The sequence below is a fragment of the Chelonoidis abingdonii genome, chromosome 10, assembly GCF_003597395.2.
Source record: "Chelonoidis abingdonii isolate Lonesome George chromosome 10, CheloAbing_2.0, whole genome shotgun sequence".
NCBI classification, from domain to species: domain Eukaryota; kingdom Metazoa; phylum Chordata; order Testudines; family Testudinidae; genus Chelonoidis; species Chelonoidis abingdonii.
The window spans coordinates 59,366,493-59,385,990 of NC_133778.1; the positions used below are offsets into that span (position 1 = coordinate 59,366,493).

Genomic DNA, 19,498 nt, shown 5'->3' on the forward strand with positions numbered 1-19,498 from the left:
ACTTTCAAGAACATCTTTTTCAATTACACACATTAGAGGTCAGTTTTTATTTTGTGTGTTGTCTTGTCCATCCCTCTTGCCAGCACAGGAAGTTTCCTTACATTGTAAATCTGACTTTGAACTACTATGAAATATTTTTAAAGCAACAAAGCTTCTCTCAGTTCCAATGACAGAACATTCCACTGTCTTTTCCTTTGCTCAAGTCCATCCCAGTGTTCCTCGAAACAGTTTCATTCCCATTCTGGTATTTTTTCTCCCTCCACATAAACATAGCCCAAAAATGTTTGCAGTGTTCCAAGTGTGGTCCAACTGGTACCATACACAATACAACTTGATTTTGTACAGCATCTTTCATACACTATCGCATAACCCTTTACTATATCCCAAAATGCTTCACTGTATTAAATAATATAATACAGAAGGCATTATTAGACATATCTATCTATCGATCTATATAGCTGGTGCAAAAATAAACAGTGTCTGAACAGTTTTAGATTTTTTAAATAATGATGTGAAGACTTAATCTAATTAATACATTAAAGCATTTCTTCTTAATTCAGTAAGCTCAGAATGTGTCCTCTAATGGAAGAAACCACAGGTGGGAGTCTTAGCTGGGAGGAAAACTCTAAAATACCCTTTGCAGAAATCTCCCCCAAATAGTTACATGAGCAGTGGGAAAGGGGGTTCTTTTCCTCCCAGGGAGCAAAGAAGGGTTCAGCTTCCCATGGAAGATTCCTTCATGGAATCTTCAGATCCCAGAAGATCCATGCAGAGGCCATAGTCCCCACACGGGCTTCTAAAAACTTCCTATTTCTGGCAGAGTGAAATCTCTGGACCCAGGGCTTCCTTTAGTGGCATCCTGAAGTGGAGAGGAGCATTGGAAAAGTTAATAGAGTCTCAAGCTGTATTCACTCTCCTGCAGATTCATTATGGGGCATGGGAAGAGATGAAGTGCATCACCCCATTATTGAATAGCATTAAATTAAAGCTCCAGCCTCAGATTTATATTGAAGTAACTTGAAATGCATTGTTTCTTGCATTTATGTTAGGTTGTGACTGGAAAAGGAACTCTTTCCAAACTGGGCAGTTGCTGTATTCTGCTATTAGCTAAGATTGCAATCACTCAGAAAACGTGTGTGCCAACCTGTCCCCACAATCTTGTCCTACAACTGTTTCCCAAATGGTGGATCCTGACCCACATTCGGTCATGAGAAGGGTCTAGGTGGGTCATGTGGTCCCCAAAACTGCCCCTGGCACACTCTCACTTCCTGTGAGCAGCTGGATCTGAGCAGCAGCAACAGCGTGAAGAAAGCTGCTGAAGGAAGTAAGTGGACTCTCAGTAGATTGGTAGTGACTGTGGCCTGGCCATGGGGACAGAGGGACTGGCTGGGGCTGTTGGAGAGGTGAGGACTGGGCGAGCAAGAAAAAAAGAGCTGTAGGGTCAGACTGAGGAGGGGAGAGGAGGGGAAAGAGGAGCAGAGGTAATTGCAAAAAAGACAAAATGCAGATTGCCTTACTTAAATGTTTGGAAACAACTGTCCTAACAGACCCCTGCTCCATTGGAAGCTTTTTTTATACTCCTGCCAGCCAAGAGGAAAAGTCATGTGAGTCTGTGCTTACATGGGTGCTGTTGCTCTTCTGGTGGTATCTCTGGATCGCCAGGAGGCATGCCTTTTTCTTTTCTTTTTCTTTTCTCCTTTATGTCAGGCTAATATTTTAAATATATATTTTTAATTGCTTCAATATCAAAGTACTATTTCTATGTCAATATATTATGTTATATACTTATCTATCTCGTAATTATATTGGTTTTATTTTTTCTTTATTGAAAATGTTATAACGCCTCCATAAAGGTGCAGATATATTGAAGTGTACTGTAAATTGAGCACCAGGTGATTGTGGCACATAGAAGTATGTGTATTACCATCTAAAAGCAGCCAATATTTATACACCTGGTACATATTTTCAAATATAAAACCTACACTATTCCTATCAAATATTACTTAAGTGCTCCTATAAGAAAGTCTCCAATTTGCAGTGCCTTCAGTGTATTTGCTCTCATAATCTGTATTCCTGTCATAGCAAATACCTAACTGTTGAATGTATTAATATTAATATTTTTACATGCTGACAGTATGCTTAGAACTATGCAAGATACAGAATCCTCGCCCTGAGCAGAGGAACTTAGGGCTTGCTCTTATCAATAGCAAAACTCCCATAGACACTCACAGGGCCGGTGCAACCATTTAGGCGACCTAGGCAATCGCCTAGGGCGCTGGGATTTGGGGGGCGCCATTTTCTTCCGCAGCAACCGCGGCGGCCAGATCTTTGGCTGTCCCGGTTGCCGCTGGCATTTAGGCGGAGGGAGCTGGGGCAGGGGAACGTGGGGAGGGCTGCCTGCAGCAAGGAAGGGGGGGTCCGCACGCAGGGGAACTCCCTGCCCCAGCTCACCCCTGCCCCGCCTCCTCTCCGAACATACAATGGCTGCTTCACGTTTCCCGCCTCCCAGGCTCTCAGCGCCTAAGCTGATTGGCGCTGCAAGCCTGGGAGGCAGAAGAAGTGAAACATCCATGGCGTGCTCGGGGTGCTTGTGTGCGGAGCAGGGGTGAGCTGGCGCAGGGGATGCCTCAAGGGAGAGGGTGGGGAGCTGCCGCGGGGGGGGGTGCGCCTTAGGGTGGAAGTGGGGAGCTGCCGTGGGGGGGACACCTCAGGGCGGGGGCACCAGGGGGGCGCAAGGTGGAAGTTTCGCCTAGGGCGCGAAACATCCTTGCACCAGCCCTGGACACTCATGGTACAGGATCAGTGTCTTAGTGTCTAGCTTAAACTCTCTTCTTGTTTGCCTTTGTGGTGTGAGCTGTACTGTTATGTACCAGTAATCCTTGACTGATTCACAGCTACGGGCACAACACAGGCAAAAACCTTCCTAGTCTGTCCAGGCCAGGGTGTTTCCTTCTTTTTTGGGAGAAGACCATCTCTATGAGTGAGAGAATGGTTGAATCATTTTGTCTGTTAAATTATTTGCTTCACTAGTGAAATGGACAACAAGCATGCCAGTTGTAGATATTTTTATGATATGATCTTCTGTGCACTTGGAAGTGGACTGGAGCCACCAAATTCATTTCACATGTGATGCTGAAAGTGCCAAAGCCTTCATTCGCTACTGAGTGATGTAGGAGTTGAGCTTTCAGACGGCTCTAATATCACATTACCTGTTGAGCCATCAAATTCCTTGTATTTGGAATTCTTGCATGAATTGTGTTAAATGTGTTGGTTTTGGTTGGGAGGTAAGCCTTTCCACTATGAGAAATATCTTCCATTAGTTTATTCCTGCATATATCTTCTAGAAATGTAGTGTGAAAAGCGGGTTCTCTAAACAAACAAACAACAACGGAAGAGGAAATACTAATAAAAAATTAAAACAATTATTTAGCCATGTAGCCTTTATGCAGGACTGCTCTTAATCTTCTATTTCAATTACTTTCCAAAAGAACAACACACTTTACAGTATAACTCTGGGATTTGTCTTATAGGACACTTACCAAAGGAGAAAATTAAGTACCATATATTATGAGTACTTTTTTGTAAACAATTCAAATTTGTTAGTGATGGATACATTTGGGGAGGGAAAAGAGAACAGTCCTACTAAAAAAATAAATTAAAGAGCAGGAAAAAAATAGAGAAAAAATGTTTCATAATAGTACATTGCCTCTCCAGTTCCATCAGAATGAGAGCTTTAGCTGCTTATGCCACCAGCTCCTAGAATTAATAAATAGTACTGGAGGGACCTCTTCCTTTTCTGGGTGAAAAACACAAGCTATAACTGTCACCGTTCTCCTTCATCTTTTTCTCTCTGGCAAACTGGTGTAGATCTGATGCTTTTGTTTCATGTGAAACAGGCATGCATTGTGTTTTCATGGTTTAATTTGTAGTCATGGTCCTCTGAATGTACTGCTGCTGTGCACAGGAAATATTTTTTTTCCCAGGAACTCCAGCTAATTCCTCCTTGGTACAAGTAGCATATTCATGAGACCACACCTGTAATTGCTTTGTACATTTATTTTAATTGAAAGGCAGTACATTTAAAAGTGAAAAAATGTGGCCTTATGGATAGAACATGGGACTCAGAAGATATACATTCTGTTTCCAACTCTGCTAGTGGTCTGCTATATGACCTTGGGAAAGTCACTTAATCTCTCTGTAGTTTGGTTCTCCTATTTGTAAGCTGGAGTTAAGGAAACTCCTCAACTTTTGTAAAGTGCTTTGAGAGCTATGGATGAAAAGCACTATATCAGAGCTTGATATTATCATCTAATTATTTTATTAAACAATGCTTACAGCCACAAGCTATGGAGGGCAAGAGCTTATGTAGCAGAATTTGAAAAAGAATTAGATAATTTATATGGATGATGAAAACATACACAGTTGCATTAACTAGAATAAAAAAAGAGAGATATAATCCCTCATACTACATGGCACAAGCCGTCCCCTACTGGGCAGTGGGGAAGATGGAAGAGGATAGCAGGAGGTCATTGTTCTTGGGAGGTATAGAGTTTTTTGTTTGTTTTTTGTTGTTGTTTTTTTGGGGGGGAGGGGAGAGAAGATTATATACATCTGTTTGGCATGTATTTTTTAACAGTTCAATATGCATATTTATATACACCCACATATGATGTATATATGCATATATTGGTTTACTTATCCGTATATAATAGTGTTTATAATAACTTTGTCCGTATTCTATTTTATATGGTGGCGAGAGTGAATGAATTTTAAGAATTTTGATTGCAGAGCCCAACAAACCCTCTCCCCCTCCCCCCACCCCAAATGTATTTAGAGGCTTGCAGCTGTTTAAATCAATGGAAGTTAGGTACCAAAATATATTGGAGCATCTAGGCCCTACTCCCTAAGAAGTACAAGACTGTTCCAAGCATAAGGATTAGTGTGGAAGAAGGCGGCATATAGACCAGAATGGGAAAGGAATTAAAATGAGTTAGGAAGAGGGCTTGTGTAGAGCGAAGGCAGCAAGGGAAGGGTACTGTAAAGAAGAGCAGAGAGGTGGCGTTGTGCAGAGTTGTAGGGTTAAGAAAAATGAATCTGAATTTAATGTTACTGCGAGTGGGAGACACCTAGGAAAAGTCTTAATAGAGGGGGTGGAGGAGAAGTAGGGAAGTGATAAGAGTCTGGTCAGTAGGTCCTGCAGTCTTCAAAGTGAGAGATTCCTGTCATAGGTGGGTTTAGAGAAGTTTGTAAAAGCTGAAGCAAGTAGCTGTTGGATGTCATGGTGATGAGAGCCATATAAGCATCTGAACAGATCTGACACCTGATTGCCTGTGGTGAGAGGAGATGAAAAAGGAAACAATTTGCAGGATGGACAATGGTGGCATTATTAACAGTAATGGAGAATAAAGGTAGGGAAGATAAAGAATTTGTTTTTGCCTTGATGGGCTTGAATTGCCAGCAGGAGGTCCAGAAGGAGAAGTCAGAGAGCCAGCTGGAGTTGTGAGAGTGAACAGAAGGGAAAAGATATGGCTGGGATCTGTCAGGATAAATATGGTAGTTGGAGGTATTACAGTGGATCAGTCCCAGGGATAAGATATGGAGAGAGAAGTATTGGGAGGGGAGTGCAGGAACCTGAGGGACACGATTAATGAAGGGAATGGTGAGGAGAGGCAGACACTTATCTAGATGCTGAATGATTGACTGGAGAGGTAGGAAGTTGAGCACAGAGAAGAAAATCCCAGAAGAAGAGCGAACCCAAGAGGAGGGAGTTACAGACTATGTCAAAAGTAGCAGGTAGATTGTAGAATGTAGAGATCGAAGGGCCCTCAGAAGGTTGTCTAGTCTATCCCAGTTCTCTGAGGTAGGCTTAAGTCTAGGTAGGAGGATAAAGAATAAACCTTTGGAATTGATCTGGAATAGATCATTGATATCGTTCATGACAGTGGAGGGGGCAGAAATGCGATGTGAGTAGATTTTAGGAAGAGAGTTGGAGTAGAGAGTCACAACATTCATTAGAGATGACAAGTTCAAAAGACTTAGAAATAGTGAGAAGGAGCGAGATGGGCAGTACTTGAAATATATTCATTTAATTTATTTAAATTTTATTTATTCCACACATGCAGCCCATAAAAACAAAACAATCTAACAAACAGAAAATAGTGCTCTGTTTTCCTCATCTGCCTTTCAGAGTTATTTAAACAGTGTTGGTTTTTAGGACCTCAGCACCTACATCCAGTAGAGGCTATCACTTTTTATTCTTTTCTCGTCTTACTTTCTTGTTGTCTGCAGTCCCTTCAACACAGCCACAGGACTTGGGAGAGAGCCCTGAATTGTTAAGTGAGTGGGTTTTTATTTTCCAACATCAATATTTTCTCCTAATTAAAGACAAGTTTTATAGTAATTTGAAAATAGCAAAAACATTATTATTTTAATAAAGCTCTATTATTAAAATGCCTGCTGCCTTTTCTAGCTCTGAAGCAAATTCAGAGGGCTGCCTATAGGAAACATACATTGTACAATAACTGTAAAAATTTTAAAGGTGACCTTTAAAGAAAAGAAATGTTTATGCTCTCTTTTTTTAAATTTCTTTATGATGTCTAATAAAACACTGGGATTTTTTTTATTATTTTATCTTTGGTATTAAAATGCAGCTGCTGATGTCTTTTTTGTTTTGTTTTAAGACTATGAATAATTGGAAGTAACAACACAGTGAAGCCCAAAGAGCTGAGAAGGGAAGGGATTTTTAGTCAGACTGTATAAAACTCTTTGACTTTTGTTTGCTTTGATTAACACCTCTTTAACTCAGATGACTGGTAAACACTTAAATGAACAGACTTCTGTGCAAGATTCAAAACTCTGCCATTTCAGCTAAAGGTTGAGAAACTTCCATTTCCAGTTTCTATGGTCCTCCATGGAGTCCTCTAGGAGGAAAAGGTCTAGGTTAAAAAAATAGAAAATGTAATCTTATATTCTTCTTTTAATTTTTAATTAAAAAGAAGCCTTTTTTGGATGGAAACCCATTTTTATTCCTTTGCATATCACTTTTAAACTTCCTTAAAGTCCCAGACATCTATGAGACTTTGTTCCTTACTGGACAGTATAACAGGTATAGATCTGCTTAGTAAGAAACCAGGCCTGATAATGATGATAATGCTGGTGAATTCTCAATGAATATCCAAAAGCAGCATGTACTATCATTTTTTTTCATCCAGTTTTCCCTGAAGCTTCGTGACATTGCTTGCATGCAAATGCAAACCCAGCAAATGTCAGAGGAACCTGTATTAGTCCTCAGATGAGCTCAAAAAATCCTTTGATTTATAAACATGAAAAGAAACAAACTGAAACAGATGTGAGATAAAATTTAAAGTAACTCATCTAAAAATGTTAGCATCAAAAGCAAGTATTCTCAGTCAACAATGAAATAGTAGGATCCAAAATATCTTATACATTATGTAACTGTACCTAAATAGAAACCCATTAACAGGACTGTGTTAATGGCTTGATCAAAGTGACTGTTTACGCTATGCAAGGCAGTGCACAGAGACTGAATTTGGAAAAGTCCAGTACATGCAGTTGTCAAACAATATTTTATGTGAAGTTGCCTAGTTTCTCTTCTGTTGTGTCTGTCTGTCTGATCAATTACATTGTGTTAAGCATGAGGTCACTGACCGTAACTTCAAAGCCAAATGTTTACTATGACCTTGTTAACTAAATGCTATGTCCTTAAAAATGGGATCCAAAACAGGTTTTACCCAAAGAGCTGCAGAAAATTCTAACAGTAAAACATATAGTGAATGACAAATTGTTTTCTCCAAGCACTGATCACACAACTTTGAGGAAATTGTGAAAGATGGACAGTATCAGCATTGCCATTAAACCAATTTAAGGATTCCCCTCTCCCCCGCACTCCCAACAGAAGATTGAATGTCTGACTGTCATTTGTGGAGAGCAGAAGGCAAATTACACAGTAAATGGCATCACATCTCTCATAAAGTGAAGTCAAAGTAACTTTTCTCTGTCCCAGCATGTAGACACTAGTTAATAATAAATTTTTACCAAACTGTTGCTACTGAAAAACAATTTGACTCTTAGATGTCCCTGTACTGGCACTGGGCCAGGCAGAAAGTTTAGTCCATGTTTTAGTGCAGAAAATGACTTTGCCCCTTGATGAGGGCTTGCCAGGTAAAAGGAAGGGCTCTGCAACATCCCAGCAGTTGTATTGTTACAATAGTTTCGTCTTGTAGTTGTGAATTCCTCTTCCTTGGAATGAAAGACCATTTGGATTTTCTCTGCACTCGTAAACAATGACAAAAGCGGTGTGTTTGCTGTAACAAAAGGCAGCTTCTAACCAGCAAAAATTGCTTTTCCAGGGCAGGGGTTGAGGAATACAGCATAATGTATTTTGCACTTTGGCCAAATTTTATGAACACTATTACAAATCAAAATGGTAACATTTACATAACACAAGTAGTTGTTGCTTGAGGTGTTTGAAGGACCATCTATGAGGCTCCCACAAAACAACTGGATTTTTATATGGTATCTGTAGTGCAGACAGTTGTTACCAAATTACTATCACAACAAATTAAGCAGAACAAGTGAACAATAACAGAACAAATAAACCACCTTGAGTCTGATTGCCTTGGGCAATTCACAGTTGATATGACACGTGGTCTCACTGTACTTCTAAAATGTCTTCACGTCATTAAAATCATTACTACTATTCCTTTCATAGTCCTAGCCTTCAGTCCCTACTTAATCAAAGCTGCTATTGAAATTGCATGTGTAAGAACTGCAGAATTGGGCCCTTAGAAGTTTCCCTATTCATTACTTACAGGCGAACTGGGAGGTGACTTCCTAGCTAACCATATATTCCATTAGAAAATTTGTTCTGATCAAGAAGAAAGCAGTTGTGCATATTACATTAAGACTAAGATTCTGATACCAATCCGAGCACTGGATGCATCAAATTTTGGAACAAAATCTTTGGGAAATACCAATTTAGCGCCAAATTCTTTCATTTAAAAGGTAGCTTGTGTGACTCTGAATTTTCCGTGGTGTAACCAATGAAAGATTATGGAGCAAATTCTAACAGAAAAATGTCAGTAGTATGACATAAAGCAATTCTTGAAAGTTTTACATACTGAATAGAATGTAACACCATAGTGGAATATGCTGTCAATATTCTAAAACTTCCAGAAATCCTGAGTCTAAAGGAGGGTATATGTTTCCTAAATTGCTTATATACTGTTGCAGTGCATAAGTGTGTAAAACTAATTTTTCTCCAAAGTTGGTTTCATGCTATTTATTCCTTCCTTCATTCTAGATAGAGTACTGCATGCATAAGAGAAGAGGTTTAAGCATGAAAACACTGGTATTATCCCAGCTCTGGCTGGGACAGTAAAGGTTTTACGACCCCCCAAAGGGCAAAACTGATAAAACTTGTTCTGGTTAGCTTATCTTCAGTCTTAATGTTTGTGCTTACCATGCTGGCTGTGCTCTAGAATGGTTGAGGGGGTGTTTGATTGCTTATGTGGTAATGATTCTTCCCATTATTTTTCTTTCATCCTCTCTCTCTGATTCCTGGCACTTGCACCCACGTGCTTAGCCACATAAATCCTCATAATGGAGGTGCTAGGAAATGAAAGTGAGCTTGAGTGTGAAGACAAATGTTAATAATAGATACCTTGTAATACTGGCAAAAATGGATCATTGAGAAATTGCAAAGGCTGCTCTTTTTAGGAGAGGAAGAGATTGTAAGGAAAACATATTTAAGTTTTAGTATTTTTATTTTTATTTATTTTGGGCTTGTCTGAAAATGAAGGCAAAAAAGTAGGGACAGGGCTGTGGCAATAACAAAATGCAAACGTATTAAAGAGGAATAAGGAGAATAATGAAGGTATTGGAAGAAGAGTTAGTCCCCTTACAGAAGCAACAACACAGCCTTCTAGGAATTATCTTTATCTTAAAAGAGACTAATGAAAAGACATGGGCAGATGCTGTATCTTCTTCCTCATTTACGAAAGAGCTGTGAGCTCCTTTTTCTTATTATAGTAGACAACTGTACAAGCAACATACCAAATCAACATCAATTTTGTTATAAAGCGTCTGCTTGCTTGGGGATTCTATTGGCTTCTGTGACATTGAGTCTGCCTCAGCCTTGTATTGCCTCCTACACTAGCAGGAGAAGAATGTGTAGTAGAAAGTGGCCATAGCCACAGTCTGGGTAAGCGGAGGAGAGACACTAATAAGGAGCAGCATTGCGCAGGAAGTGATGCTGTGATGAATGTTGCAACGATGGCCCAGCTGTTCTTTGAAGAAAATTACACAATTAAACCATAGGCCAGGTGTGTGGATGTGTGTAATGGATATTGTCTCGCTCTGAGTGTTAGTATTATTTCCTTGTTATTAAATTGGTTGTTTAAAAGATTTTGAATAGTAATATTACATATCCATGGGTCCAGCTTCAGTGGGAGCAGAATTTTGACCAAATCATGCTTAGAAAACTGCATGATAATCCAAAAATAACTGAAAAGGAATTTTTGTTTTTTATTGTGGGGGTCTATAGTATATGTGCCCTTGATCATTTTTTTTTAACCTCAAGGGTATGTCTACACTACAGGATTATTCTGATTTTACATAAACCGGTTTTATAAAACAGATTGTGTAAAGTCGAGTGCACATGGCCATACTAAGCACATTAATTCGGCGGTGTGCATCCATGGTCCGAGGCTAGCGTCGATTTCCGGAGCGTTACACTGTGGGTAGCTATCCCGTAGCTATCGCATAGTTCCTGCAGTCTCCCCCGCCCCTTGGAATTCTGGGTTGAGAGCCCAGTGCCTGATGGGGCAAAAAACATTGTCACGAGTGGTTCTGGGTACAGCTTCACCCCTCCCTCCGTGAAAGCAGCAGACAACCGTTTTGCGTCTTTTTTCCTGGGTGAACTGTGCAAACGCCATACAACGCAAACGTGGACCTCTGCTTCAGATCATACTGCAATCGTGGGTCTGACGTTGTAAACAACTTGCACATCTCTTCAGTGATGTGCAGTCATGCTGAACCAGGACCTGCAAAGTCAGGCGAGGAGGAGGCGGCTACGGGCAGAGTGGTGATGAGAGTGATGAGGAACCTCAGCAAGAACACAGGAGCTTCTCGATCCAACCAACAGAGGATTCCTCGAGCATAATCATGGAGATACTGTCTGGTAATAAGCAGGAGGCGAGATATCATATCACACACAAGCCCATGAACAGCCAACAAAAAAAGATTCTTGGCAGCCAAGGAAATCAAGCCACCAGACCTGGAGGGACCCCAACCAATAGTTTTGGCCACGGTTTGGGATGATTCGCAGTGGCTGTCGAAGACTTTTGAGCCTAAGGCGCAACTATCATGACACCTATTGTGACACATTGCTTTCACCTGCTCTGAACGCATACACTACCAAGATGCAACAGCAATCCCACCTCAACAAGTTTAGAAGAACGAGTGGCAAGCCCTAAAAACACCGCGAAGCTTGCATGCAAATGGAGTACCCTACACCAAACGGTATCAGGAATATCTACCGAATCAATTTGGAGTGGGGAAAATCTGGTACTGGTGGGGACTGCTGTGACGCACAAGCAGCACAACAGCACACCATCCAATCTAAAGAACCTCACGGTCCAACAAAACAGTGCTTAACGAGGACAACACCTGAGATGAAAACATGCAGGCTCCATAAGAAGGCAAATACCGCGAGCCATTTGCAGACACTGCGGCAGTGAGATTACCCCACTAATAGGCGGGAGGGAGCGCATAGATGGAATGCGCACAATAATCCCCAACATATCTTAAGCGCGCAGGACCAAAAAAAACCCAAAACACCACACACAAACCAACAAAAAAACCAACAGCCAACACACAGAAAAAATGACGCAACACCCCCAAAAAACCAAAGGAAGCAAGAACATCCAGCCAACACCCCTCCTACCACTACCGAACCAACCCTACCCGGAGCAACCAAGGACAACATCCCAGTATGCGTAAACCGAAGGGGTATTTTCGAATGGTGTAGCGAAGCACTGGTGATCACCACGGGCGTTTCAAACCGAACATTCACGGGATGGTATCACGTTCAGGAACTACTCTGATTTAAATGGCTGCAGCAGGGAATAGTTCCAGACCAGCAAAATACAGTTGGGGAATGTTGAAAGTGCTGTATTTATCTGGTGGACCACAGCCACCCCTTGATGCGGTGGCTCATGAACGCCATAACACAGGCAGTCCTGGACAGTAGTCAGGAACTGTCAACGAGCAAGGCTGAGCAAGTGCAGGTATGGTGTAAGAATGTGCATTTGGCCCATTTAAGAGCGCGCTGGCACACTTATTGACTCGCTCAGCACTTAGCCAAACAATGTCCCATTGTATTGCTGCTTGCTGTGTGCTCCACAATCTCTGTAAGGGTAGGGGGAAACTTTATGGCGGGGTGGGAGGCGTGGGCAAGTTCACGTGTGCTACTGATTATGCGCGCCAGACGACCAGGGCGATTAGAAGAGGCAAGACAAGTGGTGCGCATCAGAGAAGCTTGAAACGAGTTTCACAAGGGCCAGGGTGTGGTGTGACTGTTGTGTTTTGTCGCCGTTGAATGAACCCCGCCCCTTGATTGACTTATTCACCTGTAAACAACCCACCCTCCTCTTCGATTACAGCTTGCTTAAGGAAATAAAGTCTATCGTTTAAAATTATCATGTATTCTTATTAAAAGTATTATAAAAAGAGAGGAGAAACTGACAAGGTTCCTGGGTGTGGTTGGGAGGAGGATAGGAGGAAGGAAAAGGCTACTAAAAAATATTTCAAGTAATGAACAGCCTTTTTGGTTGGGCTGTCCACGGGGGTGGAGTGGGCGGGTGCACGATAGCGTTCCCCACGCGTTTTACAATCGGTGTGGAAGAGTTATGAACATTGTGATGGGTGAGGGTGGTTACACAGGGGCTTGCAGCGGCACTCTGTGACGCTCTCTTGTTCCTGAAGTTCACCAGATGTCGGAGATGTCAGTTTGATCAGTGCAGCAGCCTCAAGCGTTGCATCTGCACGTATATTTCTCCTACACGCTCTGATCTTCCTGGCCACCTACTCATCTCAAGCATCTGTCCTGTCGGTCACGTTCACGTGGCTATCTTTCCTGTAATTTGATACCACGTCCTTTTACTCATTCAGATGAGCTCTTTCATTGCGGGTTACTTCCATGATTTCAAGAACATTTCATCTCGCGTCTTATTTTCCTCCACCTTATCTGAGATTGCCTTTGGATGGAGTAGGGAGGCTTGAAAAATTGCAGCTGCATGAGGGAGTGAAAAAGGGAGAGAAGTATTTAAAAAGATACATTTTACAGAACAATGGTTATACTCTTCACATGAACAACACTATTCACCTTACATACACATGTGATTTCACTACACGGTCGCATTTGCATCTTAATATGAGTGCCTGTGGCTCTGGTGTTACAGATCTCACAGATGCAGGTCGGGCAGCAGAATTCAGCTTGCATGTGGCCATGGTAAGCTATTGTCTTCGGCTTCTGCAGCCTCATATACACAGTGCCTCCTTTCCAAATACCAAGCAAATCCTGTTCAGTGCTGCTCCTTCCTGTTAACATGCAGCAGCAGAACCGCCCCCCCCGTCAATTCTCTGGGATGATCACTTTACCGCTCCCCCACCACGTGGCTGGTATCATGGAAGATCACTGCTAATCACCCCCCTTCTACCCCCCACTGCATGGCTGGTAGCAGGGAACATTCCTGCTAGCCAAATGCGAAAAAGTTTCAGCGCCATTCCCCGCTCCCCTCCCCCGCTTGGCTACCTGCAAGGAAGGATTTCTTTAAGTAACAGGCAAACAGCCCAGTAGGAATGGCCATCTCTGTCCCCTTAATTAAATTCCTGAATTTCAACCAGGTTACCATGAACGATATCACTCTTCTGAGGATAACACAGTGAGATAAAGAACGGATGTTGCTTGAATGCCAGCAATCACCGGGACCATACGCAGCTAGGCTTTGTTATGCAAGATACCAGATTACTTGTTACATGCGTGCGCGTGGTAGAGTGCCTACCATGGGGACGGAATAAGGCTACCTTGCCCAGAAACCTTCTGCAAAGGCTTTTGAGTACCTCCAGGAGAGCTTCATGGAGATGTCCCTGGAGGATTTCCGCTCCATCCGCAGACATGTTACAAACTTTTCCATAACTGTACTGGCCGCGAATGCATCCGAAGTCCTCAGGGCAAATCAATCATTAAAACTCTGCTTTTTAACTATGTTTTATATTTACAAAGGTAACATACCAGAGGTCACTTCCATGGCTTCATTGTCTGGGCTACTGGGCTGGAGGGTAATCTGTCTGGTGAGAAAAAGCTCCTGGCTGTTGGGGAGAACGGAGTGCTGTGTGCTCTCGCAAGCTCGTCCTCCTCCCTCCTCCTCATCTTCCCGTCCGCAGACCTCAGCCATGGCTGAGATTACCACCCACCTCGGAATCCACAAACAGGGGTGAGAAACTGGTGGCAGACCCCCTAGAATTGCATACAGCTCAGCGTAGAAGCGGCATGTTTTGGCCCTGCCCGGACCTTCTGTTGCTTCTTGGTTTTTCTGGTAGGCCTTTGTCCTGAGCTCCTTAACTTTCACTCTGCACTGCACTGAGTCCCTGGTGTGGCCTTTCTTCATCATAGCCTTGGAAATTTTTTCAAATGTTTTTTCATTTTGTCTTTTGGAATGGAGTTCTGTTAGCACAGAATCCTCTCCCCATATAGCGATCAGATCCAGTACCTCCCATGCTGTGCATGCTGGAGCTCTCTTTCGATTCTCAGGAGACTGCATTGTTACCTGTGCTGATGAGCTCTGCGTGGTCACTTGTGCTGGTGAGCTCTCCATGCTGGCCAAACAGGAAATAAAATTCAAAAGTTTGCGGGTTTTTTCCTGTATACATGTCCAGTGCATTCGAGTTCAGATTGCTGTCCAGAGCAGTCACAGTGCTGCACTGTGGGATACCGCCCGGAGGCCAATACTGTCGATTTGCGGCCACACTAACCCTAATCTGGTTTAACTCTGCTAAAATCGGTATAAACGCGTAATGTAGACCAGGCTCAAGTTAATTGATTACTAGCTAACTCAAGATAATTACCATGTTTTCAAAGATTACTCTGAACACTCTCCAAACATTTGTCCCAAGATACAAACTTATGTGGTTTAACATAGGTTTAGTTTACAGTTAGATGCAAACTTATGAATGTTTCGAGAGTGTTTAGACTAGCCTTTGAAAATGTGTTAACTACTTTGAATTAAATAGTAACTAATTAACTGGAGATAAAAATGTCTTGGTAGATAAGCACTGTCGACATGCAACAGTTGTATGACTCTGGGTATGTCTACACTACCTGCCGGGTCGGCGGGTAGTGATCAATCTATTGGGGATTGATTTATTGCGTCTAGTGTAGACGCGATAAAACTGATCCCCGATCGCTCTGCCGTCGAATCCGGAACTCCACCATGCGCGAGAGGCGGAAGCAGAGTCGCTGGGGGAGTGGCAGTGGTCAACTTGCCGCCATCCTCACGGCCAGGTAAATCAACCTAAGATATGCTGACTTCAGCTACACTGATATATCTTATGGGAGCATGCTATACCAGTATAAAGCACCTTTATATTGAAATAACTGTGTGTATAATAGGGAGGTTGGGCCAATTTAACTATTTTGGTAGAAAATCACACCCCTAACCCAAGTAATTAATTGGAACAAATCAAGCCAAAGTTTTATCTGTGCTCCTGGGTGTTTGAGAAGGGCTAAGAGGTGTTTGTTGGTCTGAGTCTCTTGAAAGGATGAGATATTTTTCTTTCTGGTATTTGGTTGCCTTATGAATTGATTATTTTGATATTAGGGTGGGAGGGAGGTGCTTTTTTCATCTTGTTGTTTTAGATAGTACTAAAATATATAGTTTAAAAATTAATATCTGAGGCAGAATTTTCAAACTTGGGAGCCTAATGTTAGCTTACTTAGGTCCCTAAATAAAGGGGCCCAATTTTCAGAGGTGCTGAGCATTTGCAGCTCCTAGTGGAATCAGTGGCAGCTGGGGTTGTTTAGCACCTTTGAAAATCAGGCCACTTCTATTTATGTGTATTCCGTGTGTGTGTGTCTGTCTGTCTGTCTGTCTATATAATGCACACATTTCCTATAATACGGGCTGCATTAAAATTGTAGAAACCACAGTATTTCTTCACTTTATAGGCAAAGCCTATGCACAAGATTTCAGCGTAGTGGGTTCCCATGGCATATCTGGCACACTGAATAGCTATAGAGCTTTTTAACCATAGCATAAATTATCAGCAGAGCTGGTAGCACTGCCTATTATTAAGGTTACTTGATGTTTCCTATTATGAGACCTTCTTTTCAGTTGCTTATAACTTTGCCAAATTTTCTTTTGACTGAAATTTTCCGTTCCTGATGTCTGCCAGATGTCTTTCTATTTTTTTTGGTAAGTTTCTGCTAAAACAGCTTGACTGTGTATGTCACAATTGGTTTAGCAGGTTCTGAGACTGAGGTTAGGGAAAAAAATATTACAACTGTTTTTCTGAAGCTCGAATGCCTCCATGCTCTCGAACAAGGGTTTAATATTTGGTAGGGGTTGTTGTCTTTGTGTTAGGGATCTTTTGCCATCCTAATGAAAATTCGCCCAAAGACAGGCACATGTTCACTAGAGACTTGTTAGCATTTGGCAGCTAATTTCTCTGAAGAGTCCATCTGCAATGAGTATGTTACAGCCTGAGGATGAAGAGGCTGTTCCGGACTTTCCCTACAATTGCTCTTTTCCTAGCTGCTTGGGGCTACTGGCACCTGCCTTAAAAAGTCAGAGCAGGGAAGCTTTCTCTCTCTGTCAGTGCTGGGGCAGGGAGGAGAAGAATGAGGAAGCAGACTTATTTGAATGCAAAGGCACCCCGAGGAACTGGTGAGGGGAGGGAGAGGAGGTAGATAAGAGCAGGAGGGGAGAGGGGATTGCAAAAGACAAAGTGTGGTGGGGAACAGAGAGGGAAAGGGAGGGGCAGGAACTGGGGCAAATAGGTGCAGAGGAACAGGAACTGGTGCATTGGGGTAGTGGATAGGAGCAGAGGGGAATAGGACAGGAGGTATAGTGCAGAAGTGTCTACAACCAGTGGAGCATACTCCCCTAAGAACCTGGAATTGAACCCAGGAGTCCCAAGTATAAACTTTGCTCTGCTGTCCGCAAATAACTGTGAATGTTACTGGCAAAGTGAATGTTGTCTACTTCTACTACTACCAGTTACTTTGTTAGTGCGAGTGGTGGAGCTCTGTGCTATAGATCTAAAGGTTCAAATCCTGCTGATGCCGCAAACTGGGGATCAGCATGATTCTACATGATAACATTTCTGTTTTTTTCAGTTTTTCAAATTAGGAAATTATATTTTAGAAAGAACATTAAAAGAATGTTAAGGTTGCAAAGTTAAGCATTTAAAAGTTAGGAAACAGCAGTCTTAAGGTTGCCTGTGCAACCTTACTTCAGTTCTCTGCTCATATGCATTTTGATCTAGTCTTCGCTTACATGACCACATACTACTTTTTCCACCGCATTCCTGCTTCATTTAGTGCACAGGATGGACTGTGCTCTAGGGCTTGTCTACACCATGCAGCTTTTAGCGACAAGGCTGTATTGATACAGCCTCGTTGCTAAAAGTCAGCGTATGTAAATGCTCTTTGTTGGTACTTTGTCAGCGCTTTTGCCAACAAAATACTTCCAGCCCCATGAGCGGCATTAGCTTTGTTGGCAGGAGAGCACTCCTGCAAACAAAGCCACGTTCAAACTGCCACTTGCGTCTGCAAAACTTTTTTCTTTCATGGGGGGCCTTTTTAAGTTCTCATGAAAGACAAAAGTTTTGTTGACAAATTCGTAGTGTAGACATACCTCTAGAAATGAATCAGGTTTGTATAGTGAGGAAGAATGTTATCTGTAGGACTCACTGCTTCATTTGTTGTATAAGTTGCAAGGTGTGTAGGGAGGGAGTTGGGGATTGCAGGAAGAGATAAGATTGCCTCTTGTTTAAGGAAGTTGCCACACTGGAGTACTGGATTCTACCCCTATGCTTTCCACAGAGTTCTGATATGGTGCTAGGCAAGTTATATCACTCAAGCTTTTTTACAAACTGTCACTAATTAAGCATTCCTCATTTTATGGATTCCCAAATTGAGATACCTGGGGCTAGATTTACAGAAGAGCTGAGTGCTCACAGCAGCATTTGGAGTCATTTGAATCTATGCTTTGAACATATAAAGTGATATAAAATAAGTACTCTGAAGAAATCAGGCCCCAAGTGCGTCAAGGTAGGCAGGCACTTTTGATAATTTTGGCCTTAATCTCTGTCGCTCAGTTCCCAAGCTGTAAAATGGGGATAATGTTACCATTTCCTCTCAGAGGAGTTTAAAGCACTCAGATACTATGGCAAGAGCACCACAGAAATGGCCATTAGGAAATTAATAATATTGCATTCAGTGCAGGTTTGGATGTATAAATTTTGTAAGACATGGGGACAGATATTGTATAAAGGGGGTAAAAGGAAATATAACCACCCCCTTTCACTTAGAGGCAGGGGCCCTTTGCAAAAAATAATATCATGCAATTAAAGACTATATTTTAATCTATACACACAAGAGTGCTTAGTAAAATTTGAAGGAACAACTTTTATTTCTGGATTTCTCAATTTTTGAATATTTGACTTTGCAACCATAATGTTCTTTTAATGTAAATTTTTGGCTGTATGGATTCTAAGTTAGTTAATGGACTATAGACTTATAGAGAACTGTACACATGCTATATTGACTTTTTCTATAGTTAAGGAAAAAAATATCACAAAACGTATTTGTTATTTAGAAATATTTATATTTCATTTCACTCAGCACAATTTTTAGTAATTTCTTTCCCTACCCTTTTTTCTTTCTAAAATGTATCTAAGTCAAATGCAATTTGTGTATTAGACGGTACAGAGAGCAACAGATGCTAAGTGATCAGGGTGAGAACTCTCCTGTCTGCGGGCACCCACATCTTGTTGCTGTGAGGATGCACTAAATCCACAGTTACTGCGAATCAGCTTATGAACTTGTGATTAGCCCTTCTGTAAGGAGAACGCACTGTTTCTTCATGCAAAATATTACGGTATATTCATCTGGCTGGCCAGTAAAAGCTCACCCACTATACAAATGTTATCTGCGAACTTCTGGTTTTGAATCAATTTTATTTAATGACGTGTGATTCACATATAAACTTTTCTTTGGGAGAGATAGAAAAACTGCCACTTTACTCTTTTTAGAATAGTACCTCTAACTAGCTAATATATCAAGATTTGTACTAAAAGTTCCTTCTCAAATTGCCCCACTTTAATGTGCTTCTCTTATGTTAAAGTAATCAGATTTACTATAGATGTTTTTAAAAGGCGAGAGTGAAGAAAATATGAGGGATACTGCAACAGAAAT

At 41.7% G+C, this 19,498-nt stretch overlaps 1 protein-coding gene across 1 annotated transcript in view; it reads left to right on the forward strand.

Annotated features, from left to right (window-relative positions):
* Positions 1-19,498, forward strand: part of LRP1B (LDL receptor related protein 1B) — a 1,355,016-nt gene that overhangs the window by 657,320 nt on the left and 678,198 nt on the right.